Below are 10,438 nucleotides of genomic sequence, written 5' to 3' on the forward strand. Positions count from 1 at the left end.
TCCTTTGTATTATGGTCTTTCTCACAAGGGGCTGAGACTTCAGCCTTGTGACTTCCTCTGGGACCCAGCTTTGCCCTTGGAAAGCTAGCAAGATACTGAGAAATGATGATTATCACCCCTGACTTTGCTCTTCTCCTGACTGAACACTCCTGATTCTTTTACCAATTTATTTTGTAGACTTCACAGATTACTCCTCACTCTCTCTCCTTTGTGGACAAGCCATAGATGTTATCATCCCAGATGCATAGAGCAGCACACAGGCTCCAGGGCAGCCTGAGGAGCTTGGGTCAGGGCAGGACCATCACCTATTTTTGATCTTGATATTAGACCTCCATTGATACATACAGCCTGAAATTGCCTGAGATATTTGGGGCCTTCCTACATTTTTGACTCAGCTTAGATACAGAGTCAGCTAACCCCCATAGTCATTTTTCTGACATTAGCAATGGAAGGTCTCCATGAAAATGATCTTTGTAATATTAGAAACATCTCCATGTTCCTTTCCTATAATTCTTCTTTTGAGCTACCCTGACATTTATCTTTCTATAAAACTAGGCAATTATCCATCCACTCATTCACCCACACAACTAACTATATATTAATCCATCCATTCACAAACCCCACTACTTACCTACATACCATTCAGCTGTCCATAAATTCATTCACGCACTCATTCACCTCTCCATTTACCCACCTACTGACCAACTCATCTATCCATTTTCTTTTCCATTGGTCAAAAAAAGCTTCATTTTTTAAAATATAGCTTTCTGACTCTGTACTTGTGCCTTCAACATGTTCATAACATTTTTTTGCTCTTCAATAACACATTTAGCACACATGGATCCACCATAGGCCCTGCTAACATGTTTTTCATCTTACACAACCTCATTAGAACTTTAGGTCTCACAAAACAAACTCCTCAAAGTCAGCCTGCATATACCACATGCCAATTGGGGTGCTTTCTTAACCTTCTTGGTATAAAGGTAAACAATTCTATCTCCAGGGGTTTGAGACAGCCTATTTTTGATAGAGGCTGTAATGTAGGACAGCCTCTGCTGGTATGTCAAATACTGGACCATTCTGAATGCCCAACACCATCCCTGGAAGTGGAAAAGGAAGTACTTGCAAGGTCAGAGGTCAAATAGACTGCCCCCATTTATCCATTTTCTATCCACCTATCTGTTCATGTACTTATCTGTCCATCCATCCATTCACCCATCATAAACCCATAACCCCATTCACCAATGCACATATCCATCCCTTCATCTATTCTCTGTCATCCATACATCTACATTCATCATTCATCCATCCATCCATCCATCCATCCATCCATCCATCCATCCTTCCATTTACCTAATACTTACTGATATTCTATTACATTTCAAATCTTATGTTGAGAATTCTGAGTGATTACAAGCTGAGTAAAATACAAACATTTCTCTTTTTCTATCCCCCTCACCCCCATTCTCTCTTCTTTGGGGAAGGAATAGAAGCTGATAAGTCAGATGATGCTAAGTACTAGAAAACAGAAACAAAATGCTTTAGGGATTTAGAGGAGGGAGAAATAGCATTTGGATAAGGTTATGGATGCCTTTCCTCCAGGGGAGACTTTTGGTTCAGTCTTAATGGAACAGCAGTACTTGGACATGCATAGATGCATTGGAAGTAATTCCAAGTAGAAGTAGCAGCACATCAAAGATATAGAGAACATAATTCTTGTATCATTCTTTATATCCCTGCAAAAATGCATAGAACAGAGCTGTGCACACTTTAATAACCTAATGTATACTCGTTGATCAATATTTTCCCTTCTCTTATCTGACAGAAGCACCCTTGATTGGAATAAGAGTTCACACTTTCTCTTTAAGAGGATTTTACTAGATGACCTTGCACAAGTCAAAAAATCTTTCTGGGCTTCTCTGAGTTTGAGATTGTGTTTCTGTCTCTATCAAGTGGTCTGTTCCCACAATTTTAATTCTTTCTACTACTCCTTCTGCTTTCTGTAGAGAGATCAGCATTTCCACATATCTTAAATTTTGTTTTCTTTTATTGGCACCAGTGAATTCAATTCCACCTGTCTTCAACTTCTTCAGCCTCATACCTTGGCAACAAACTCTGTAATGTGGATGAAGGGGGAAGTTCTGTGCAAGTGAAATAGCATTAAATTAGAAACCAGAAACCATTGAATTCAAACCCAGCTTTGCCAGAGGCTTGCTACGTGACCTCGGTCAAGTCTCTTTCCCTCTCGGTTTTAAAGGTTTCCCTGCCTGCCATAGAATCTTAGTACTGAAAATAGCATTTGAGATTGTCTAATTCAACATCCTCATCTTACAAATGGAAAAATTGACTCATAAAGGACATGTGACTCGCTCCAGATCATATCTAGATTAGTGGCAAAGCCAGAACTAAACAAGTTTTATGACTTTCGATTCAGGGTTTTCTTTACCCAACTACCACCTTTCAAATTCCATTCGCAGCCTCTATTTTCCTCGGAGGGAATTTCCTCTCCTACCCCCATTCCCCAGGAAAAAATGTGTGAGTCTTCTCAGTGTTCTAGCTGTGTATTACTGACTCGTGCTTGGGTGGGGGCTGGGCAGGCAGTATTTAAGAACAAGTATTCCCAGCCTGACGGAGTTAATTATGTTCATCAGGAAGAGAGAAGAGAACGGAACAAGGCGCTCTGGTTATCTACTGGTCTTTAATCAAATTGAGAAACGAGGAAATCCATCACTCGGAGGCTAACGGATTTGGAGAGCTTGGCTTCCGCTGGCTCCAGAGTCCTCTAATGGGTTGGGCGTTGTCCAAGGTGCTGACATCTTCACTTACTGCTTGAGTTGCTGGGAGGATCTAGGAGGGGCCCGCACCGGCAGAAGGATGGCAGCTTTTAGGAGATGGCCCCGTATGAAGCAAGAGAGTGTCTGGACATGTTAAAGAGAGGCTTGAGTTCCTTCTCTTCCTCCTGAATCTTTTCTTTTCTGCCTTATCTGCCTTAGAAAAAAATGTCCCTTCTTTTGGCCAGAGTTCCAGGCTGGGATTGAAGGAATAAAAAGAGAGGAGAGAGCCCTAGACCTTTGACTTTCAAGGAGACAACGCCCAGTTTAGGGATGAAAGCCCAGTCTTTGGCTTTGGGGACTTCCTCATTCTAAGGGGAGATGTGGATTCTACTTTTATAAAATCCTCAGTGCAATGGTAGAGACATGAAATTGACTTTGAGAATTTATTAAGCTGGTGGAGGAGCATTATGTTATTTTTACTCTAACTCAAATGTGATATAAGGGAGTCATGGCTCCTGTTTACATGGAGCCTCCAGTATGGTGGGGAAGACATGATCTTCCTCTGGAAAACTTTCAGTCTGGTTGAAGAGACATGCTCTTGATTTAGGGGGAAACCTCAAATATAAGCAAGGAGATAGAATTAAACGATAAGTTGAATTGTGCACAATAACCAACCAAAGAGCTCAGATCTTCACACATGTAATTAGTTTACTGGTGCTAGATATTTGGTGTCAATCAAGGAAATATTGCTGGTAGAAATGAGTTTTATATTTGGTGTCAATCAAGGAAATATTGCTGGTAGAAATGAGTTTGAGTCGAGTTTAAAGGAAAATAAAGAACTTGGGTCCCTAGATCTTAGGCCCCCTGTGAATCATGACCATGCCTTCTCATTCTTTTATATCCTCTTTGTAATAAGCACAAGCCTGGGCACAGAGAAGGCTCTTGTTTAATGAACTATCACCAGCAGATAGAGGGAATGTACCTATTTAGTGGGTTTGGAGATAGCAGAGTGGGGCTGGGGCAGGGATCAGGGAGGAGGGTCGGTTGGAATGGAGAGCCCAAGGCTGGTGTGGGGAGGATGGCAGTGAAGTGATAAAAGGGAGAGAGGAAGTAGCCCTAGGTGCGTGAAGTTCACTGAAGCACATTATTTAGAGCAACTCCCTCATGTTTCTGGAGCTGGTGAGAGATACTTTATTGAATCTTGGATTGTTAAAGCTACAGACTATTAAATAAAAGTCATAGACTGCTCAGCTTCTAGAGGCGCATGATCATGGAAAATTAGAGTATTAAAATCATAGCATTTTAGCAGGGCACAATCACAGTGTGTTGAAATTTTAGAATTATAGAATATTAGAACCAAAGAGCCCAAAATCCATATTAGAGAATCTTAAAATCCAAGAATCTCAGTGTCCAAGGGGAAAAGAAACAGTAGTTTATCCACTTCCTCTATTTTTATCAGTGCTGGGAGTATTCTAGCATGTTATCCCATTTAATTCCTACCACAAGTTTTAAGCCACTCAGCCCCATCCCTCCTCAATACAATAATTCTGACAAAGGTTTATCAAATGTAGGTTTCCATAAACCTTTTGGCAGGGGAGTCATAACCTCTGTGCATACCTCTACCCCATGCCGAATAGCAGCTGGAAAATTCTGCCTTATATAAGATGCATTCTCCTTGTAGTGTCCCCACACTGGTCCAGTTCATGTCTTCTAAGCTGCACTGAGTACGGCTAATCTCCCATTCACATGACAGCGTTTCAGATGGCTAAAGACAGTCCCTATTTCTTTCTTCTCTAGGATAAGCTGGTTTTTTCATAATGTAGCTAGAAACGAGATAGCAAATCAAAGAACATCTGAGCTGAAAAGGCCCTTAGAGGTCATGTTGTCCAGAGGCTTCCTTTAATCACCAAGCAGTATAGCATTATGGGCTTTAGGGAGAGATGAGCTGTAATTCAGAATCCAGAGATACAGCACTAACTTGCTGTGTGACCTTTGGCTAATTATTTAACATCTCTGGACCTCTGTCTCTTTATCCATAAAACAGAATAATAATATTGACATAGCAGAGTTGATATGAGTATTGAATGAGATAATGCAAGGGAAGCTCTTAAAAGACTGCTTGGCACACAGTAAACAGTCAATAAATATCAGCTATGATTATAAAAAGCCCAGAGGGGCTGGGACTTGCTCAAGATCACAGAGAAACTCAGAGGCAGAGCTGGAGTTAGAATAAGGGCTCTTGCCTCCCAACCAAGGGCCCTTTCCTGTTCCACATTTCCACTCTACCTTCCTCAGGAAAAGGAAATAACCCCAGAGGGAATTGAAATATTTTGCTCACTGAATCAGTTAGAATTCAAGTATGAGAAAACCTGGTTTAGAGTGGCTTAAACCTTTTGTTTCTTTAACAAGGAGGCCAGAGGAAGGTGGAGCCAGAGTTGGTCTGGTGATTCAACCATGTTGCTGATGACCCAGGCTTTTCCCATTGTAAGCCTTGAGGGAGACTCCTTTTGTGATTGCAAAATGTTTCTTGTGGCACCAAGTACCATGTCCTCCCAAGCAGGAAGGAAAAGCATGGGAGCAAAAGGATCTCCTCCTCTCATGCCTCTCTCTTAACTAGGAAGAGAGCTTTCCAAGCAGACAATCCCCTTATATCTCATTGACCAAAAAGAGGTCACATGTCCACTCTTAGGCCACTCACTGGCAAAGGGGAAGGCATTGCCATGGATGGTTTATATCATCCCTGTTGCTGGACACCTTGCTACTGGAATAGGAAGAGGAGATTGGCTGCAGGAAGGCAACCAACAGTGCCTGCCATCTTTACCCCCTCTTGTCTCCTCTCTAGATGGGCCTCCTCTCTCCTCTCCACCTCTTCCAGGGAGCCTTCCCTGATTCCTACCCCTTTGCCCAGCAAACTCTCTTCTACCATGTAATTCAGCATTGCTAATTCAAGTCACAGTCTACTTTGCCAAGCTGTCATCTTTTTATGTCTGAATGTTGTCTTTTCAGCAAGTCTGAACATTGGGAGAATCATAGCGGCTACTAACAAATAAGTACCTGTTGTATGCTGGGCACTGTGCTGGGCACTTGTGGAAGCCAGCTTCTAAATGGTTCCCAATGATCCGCACATCCTGGTATCCATACCCTTTTGTGTTCTCCCACATTTTACCAGGGTTAGTCTGTGTGGCCAATAGAATATGACAAAAGTTATGGTATATCAATTCCAAGATTAGATTATAAACAGATGCAGTTACTATCTGGGTAACACACATTCTCCTTCTTGGATCATTCATTCTGGGGGAAGTTAGGCACCATGTCATGAGCAGCCTTATGGAGAAGCTTGCATAGAAAAACTGGAACCTTTGACCAATTGCCAGCAAAGAATGGAAGCCTGACAATAACCAGAGATGAGCTTGGAAGTGGCTCCTTCTGCCCCAGTTGAGCCGTCTTATGACTGCAGCCCTGGCTGATCCTTGACTGCAACCTCTTGAGAAATTCTGAGCCAGAATTTCCTAGTTAATCCACTTCTGGGTTTTTGAAGCTCAGAAACTGTGAGATAATAAATATTTGTTGTTTTGGGTTGCTAATTTTTTACTCAGCCATAGTTAACTACAATAGTGCTGCATTATCACATTAAATCCTCACAAAACCCTGAAAAGTGGGGTTTATCACTCACATTTTTCAGATGAGAAAACCAAGCTGGGACTTCCCACATCTGGAAAGAGGGTGTGCTGGGATTTGCCCCATGTCTATTGGATTCCGAAGCAGAGGGTACCTGGTAACGTTTTCTCAGCTGGAATGTCTCCAGCTCCAGGGTGAAGGTTGAGGACAGGAGGAGGTAATCTCTTCCTGATATGTTTTCTCACTCCCTCTTTTTTATTTTTTTTTCATTTCAGTAACTTTAGTTAGCAGCCATAACATCTATTGTATATACGTTTCAGGGACAAGTAGATTTATTAGAAAAAGCATTGGAGTTTTAAGAGTGATTTTGGACAGGTTCCTGCAGTTTTGTAGGTCTCGGTTTCTTTATCCAATATATGAGGATAATAATCGCAATTCCACATTTCTCACTAGGAAACCGTGAGCATCAAGCATGAAGGGACTTTGTAATACGTAAAGTGTTGTGATCCTGGAAAGGTTCACTTTGAGTAAAGAACACCCCTGGCCCAGGGCTCTCGTGGTCTGCAGCCCCATATAGCCACCTCTATACAAGTGGCCAGTATTCCCTCTCTTCTCCCACCTGAGAGAAATTGGGGGCCCCGGCCCACTTCTTCAGCCTCATTCCTCACTGTGACCTCTCTCTTAGGCCACACTGCAGCCGTACTGAACTAGTGGAAATTTTGCAAGCCTGCCAGGAGGTTTCTGTATGCTGAGCCTTTATCTGTGCAGTTTCTTCTTCCTGGACACTATTCCCAATTTCTCCACATGGTGTGTTCCTACTCATCTTTCAAGACTCAGCTTAGATGTCCCCACTTCTAGGATGCCTCTCTTGACCTGGTTCAGAGCCTCCTACTTCTCCTCTTGATTAGCGCACCAGTCTCCTGCCTGAGTGCTTGGCCTCCAGCTTCTCTTTTCCACTCAAAGCTCCCAGGGTACAGCCAATGGCCTTTCTAAAACAAATCTTGTCATGTCACTCTTTGCTTAAAATAACCAGCCAGTGGGATAATCCATCAATCAATGCTTTAAGAGCGCCTCTTTGCTCTCGGGAAGACATCCAAAGCTTTCAGCTGGAACTCAAGGCTTGGGCCCTGCTGGAGTCTCCAGCTTCAGGTCTCCTCTCTCTTCTGATTGCCTTGCATGCGCAGTACACCTCAGCCATGTTGCTTTTGTTTCTTATCTCAGACACGCCTCGTTCTCGCGTGCCTTCCTTTCTGTTCACCCTGTTGTTTTCTATGCCCATTCCCATCTTCTCCACTTGGGAACTTCCTGCCTAATTTTGAAGGCCAGCTCTGATTTAACCTCTTCTGCGAAGCCTTCCCTGGTGGTTCTGGGAAGAGTCTGTGGCTTCCTTTTCTTGCCCTTTTTCTCCTATGTGACTGCTCATGTTTTTGTTACTGTTTGTCAGCTCGCCTACTTATACTGGGAGTTTCCTGTATTTGACACATGGCTGTGTCCCCAGAAAGATCAGCATAGCTGCTTGGAGCAGCCATGTAGAATTTGTTAGTTGGTTGAATGAATGAATGAATGAATGGTGAATGGTTATATCCTGTAATCACTACTTCTTGGCTAGCTCCAGAACTGCTGTTTTCCAGGGTAAGCCCACTTTAAAGCAAAAGGGGGAAACAGAAGGAAGGAACCGCTCTGGAAGAGAGAAAGAAAATCAATAAAAATGTAAATCTGGTTGAGAAAAGCTGTCCCAGGTTGGCTGTGGAGAGAGATAAGACTGGGAGGCTGAGCCCTGGCTGACAGTGGAAGAGAGATACGGGGACAAGTAGGGCTGTAGCCAGGGCAGGGCAAAGGGAGTGTGTCTCCCTTCAGTGGAGCCTCCTCCCTCTGTCTTCTCTGCCTTCCCTCCCCACCACTCACGCACTCCTTAAATTCTTTCAGGGACCAGGGAAGGAGAAGGAAACTTATAAATACTGATCATCAGGTGCACTGCCTGTGAGCAAGTATGTTATCATTATTTGGTCTTCACTTTTTGGAGACAGGAGATGAGAATGATCAACCTCACTTCCCAGGTGAAGAAACTGAGATGCAAAAAAGTGAAATCACTTGTTTAGGGTCACACCATGAGTGAGTAAGTGGTACAGTCAAGATCTGAACTCAAATCTGACTGATTCTATAGCTCTGTTCTTGTTACTTCACTCCATTGGAGGTATAGAGCCAGGCTTCAGATGGTTCCAGCCTCTGAAATCAGATGCACAAGTCTGTATATATTTGTGTGCATTTTTCAGGAAGAGTCTGTATCTTTTATTAGATTCCCTAAGGTGTTGTCACCCACCTTCCTTCGCCTATACCATGTTGTTTCCCTGGAGGTGGTGGCCTTTGAGCTGGGCCTGAAAGATTGGGCAGGACTTCATGAAGTAGGATTTAGTGAGGTGGAGATGAAGAAGGCCAGCTAGGTAAAGAAGATCACACATAGGGGCATGTTAGGGGGAAAGAATTGAACATTTCCAAATAATGCGAAGGATGCCATGGGTTCTTGCTCCTCATTTGTTTGTGCTCCAATCATGGCTCCTGGCTCCTGGCTCCTATGGAACACCTGCTTGTCCTGCAACTTCCCAGCATGGGTTTGCACTGGCCAAAGGAACTCCAGGTCAGGCGTCGGGATGTTCATTCCGGTCCCAGTCTGATCCTCTGCTGGATTTTATCACCAGTAGAATCGTGCAGGGAGACTTCATACTTTCTCCTCCCAGTTGCCATGCATAGGGTGAGAAGAAAGTAAGCTCACAGATGCAATTGTTCGTGGCTTCTTGCTGGCCAGAGGCCATATTAGTGAAGAGGACTACTCCCTGGACCCCTTGTCCCTGGGTACCCCTTCAGGCATACCTACTCCAACCCTGGTTCTTGGCCGCATGTCCCTCTTGTGATGACTCCTGGAGTCTCCTCGCCCTGACCATCCTGAGAGGTTTTAAGCACAAGGAATTCATCTTCTCCTTCAAATCTTAGCTCAGTCCAGAGGTGGGTTCAGCTGGAAGCTAATGCTGCTTGAGCATTAGGGCCTCTCCCTAGGTCCAGGGACAGGCCTCCACAAAAAATTCATATCATGTCCTTGGGAAATTTGCAAAGGTACAACACTTCAACCACAGTCAGTTAAGATTGCTAGTTCTTTCCACTCCAACTTGCCTTTGTCCCAACTTCCCTTTATGTGAGGTGGTTGGAGGGGCCATGGCATTTCTAAGATCTGGCTAAGTGGGAGCTGAGTTGGGGATCAATTTAATTCAGGTTCATGGGGATACAGCTCTGTGGTTCTCAGTCACCTCTGCGTATAGATAAATCACTGCTAGCTGCCTTCCTGTAGAGAATGGTTTCTAGGAATCTTCCTAACCATTGTCCAACTCACTCAGCACTGTGGTATCAAGGTATTGTATCCAGAGGTCATTTCATGACATGGATGTGTTTTATGTGGGCAATAGAGGAGACACCGAGAAACAGGTTTGAAATATACAGAACCAGAAGCTAGTCTGTGGGAAATCCTTCTGATTGTCAGGGGAAAAAATGTATTTTAGAGATGTTCACAACAGTTAGTAAAAAACACTGTGCTGTTTTCCTAAATTGTGTGGTGTAGTTGTTTTGACTTCTTTTCTTATTCTGGGTAAACACTTTCTTACCTCATGACTATTGTATAAGTTTCAGTTTCCACAAAATCTGGATCTAACTCTGGTACAACTATTTATTTACTGGATGATCTTAGGCCAGATCTTGATCTCAGAACTGTTTTGTCTTCGGTAAAATGTATTAGTGAATTATGACAATTTGGACAGGTGAGGACTCAAATGAGGACTCAAAAAGCTTCATGCCCTTATTCCATTTTTGAGACCATTACTAGAGGAAGTAGCCCAGCCAAATGAAAATTGGGCCAGAATATATAGATAGGGGAAGATGTAATATACAAGGAAAAATGGTGAACGATGAATCCAGTAAAACTTAAATATAAGTAATTGGGAATAATGTAGTTGTTGCAAACTCTGATGTAGTTTGTAAGAAAAGATTTTTGTAATAAAAGA

General features: G+C 43.1%; 1 pseudogene; it reads right to left on the reverse strand.

Annotated features, from left to right (window-relative positions):
• Positions 1-752: 752 nt before the first annotated feature.
• On the reverse strand, positions 753-1,121 carry LOC107519121 (annotated as a pseudogene).
• Positions 1,122-10,438: the final 9,317 nt, after the last annotated feature.

The sequence above is a fragment of the Rousettus aegyptiacus genome, unplaced genomic scaffold (genome assembly GCF_014176215.1).
Source record: "Rousettus aegyptiacus isolate mRouAeg1 unplaced genomic scaffold, mRouAeg1.p scaffold_m13_p_5, whole genome shotgun sequence".
In the NCBI taxonomy this organism is placed as follows: Eukaryota; Metazoa; Chordata; class Mammalia; order Chiroptera; family Pteropodidae; genus Rousettus; species Rousettus aegyptiacus.